Source organism: Cupressus sempervirens, chromosome 9 (genome assembly GCF_028749045.1).
Source record: "Cupressus sempervirens isolate cs-2001-9-10 chromosome 9, ASM2874904v1, whole genome shotgun sequence".
NCBI lineage: Eukaryota > Viridiplantae > Streptophyta > Pinopsida > Cupressales > Cupressaceae > Cupressus > Cupressus sempervirens.
This window is the reverse complement of record NC_143126.1, coordinates 578,892,865-578,894,931: the sequence shown is the minus strand read 5'-3', so window position 1 is coordinate 578,894,931 and position 2,067 is coordinate 578,892,865.

The window sequence follows — 2,067 nt, the reverse complement described above, 5'->3', positions numbered from 1 at the left end:
TCAATAAAATTACATTATCACTATTGAGCATTGGGTAGAACCAACAAGAATATATGTTTATGTTGATTCATGCATTCCCCATTTCGTTGAGCTTCCCAAAAGAGTTACAAAAATTATAGGAAGTTTTCATGAATGCAGTGAAAGATCCATTTGAATTAGTTTGAAGTGAGTGAGTGAGTGAGAGAGAGAGAGAGAGAGAGAGAGAGGAAAGGAGAAAGGAAGGATTAATGTCTCCCTAGAAAGCTATGCTTGTATCCCAAAGCTTAAATTGCAAGCCCACAATTTTGCTTTATAATTCTAGCACTACTTCTTCTTCTCGCTCTTTAGTGACACTGAATTATTCATTTTGATCATATGAGCACTACTACTTCTTGCTCTTTAGTGACACTGAATTATGCCCATAGTTATGTTAGTGATGTGAGTTCTATTAGTTTTAGTTGCCCTTCTGGGTGGTCTTTCAATGGGGTAGAATATAGTAGTGCTAGAAGCAACATATATAAGCTATGAAATCAATTCTATATTTGATTACAATCCTTGATAACATCTTAATGGTTTTAGGAATCCGCAAGAAGAAAAAAATTTGAGCAATAATGAGATACAAATGAATACACATTATCAAATATTTTGGCCCTTATAACTTGATTGAAGGATTACAATGTCTCACAAATAACAAAAATGCTTCTTGTTTAGAGCTCAATGTGGTTACTGTTATATTTGTAAGTGCTAAAACCACTTCTATTCTTCCCTTTAATTTGATTTATTTTCTCATTTAACTTTTTATTAGTTGAATGATAAATCATAGTTTGATTCAAAATATTAACACAAAAATTCCAATACAATTGAAATATTGATGCAAAAGTTTTCTTCTTCTCTTGCCCTTTACCATCCTAATTTTGTAGTCTGATTTTAGATATTGGTAAAAATAAATTATTCTAGCCTCTAGCTCCCTATTATTGGATGGAGTCTAATTCAAAAAATCAACATAAAATATTTCTTCTTATCCACCTCTCTCTCATTCTAATAATAGCATGTGATTTGAAATGTCAATGCAAAAAAATTCTTCTTCCTTAACTCTATGTTTTTGATAAGGTAAACAAGTTTTATGGGGTCCTGAAACCCATAAGTTTAACAACAAGAAAGGCCGAAAATAAGCGAAAAAATGCCCAGCCAAAACATAAGCCTTACGGCTGAAAATAAGCCCAAAGGCCCAGCCCGAAACAACTGCCCACTAATAAGGCCAGAGAACCAACCAGAAAAATAGAGACCAGACAAAAAGCCAAAGCCAGGAGAAACAAAAACCAAAGGACAGAGACCCAACCTAGCAGACTACTTCTCCATCTTGAGCATGGTCTAGGCAGCTTCGGCGCACTCTTGTTGCTCTTCTGCCTTATGATCCTGGGCGTTCGTCAAATCCTGCTCCATAGTGCTGTCCTTGGCTTTATCCACATCCAGCCTATCTTTGTCTCTGTTCTATTTATCATCTTCCTCCATCTGGTTCCTGTCTTTGAGATTTTCCAAGAGAGAGAGGATGTTGTCATTGATCGAAGCGAGGAGGGAGATCATTTGACTTGCCAGGTTGTGATTGTAGTTCTCAATATTTTTTACTCTCCTCTCCATCAAAGTCTCCCAGCTGTTCCGGTCACCTTGGCTTTCTGCACCTGTCTTGCTCTTGATTTTTTCCATTTGGGAAACCCTATCTCTGACATCCTCAAGCTCATGGAAAAGCCATTTAATTGATCTGAAGTTGTCGATCATGCTATTGCGGGCATTGTTCAACAGATTCATGCCCGTTTCTCTTGCATTATCAGAAATAACCACCATAGCCGGGTTAATTAGCTCATTGAGTCTAGGCTTCTCGAGGTCGTCCACCAGGAGTTGGGGGTTCATCGCCTCTCTGTAGATTCCCATAGTGGCCGTTCTCACATTGAAGTTCTTCCAAGCCTTCCTTTTGTTATTAACTTGCACTTCCCCCTCAATCTGTCCAGAGTTGTCATTTTCCTCCAAAGGAGGCTGAGGATGTATAGGGGAGAGGGGAATGGGAAGAGAATCCTTTCCCTGACTACTGGA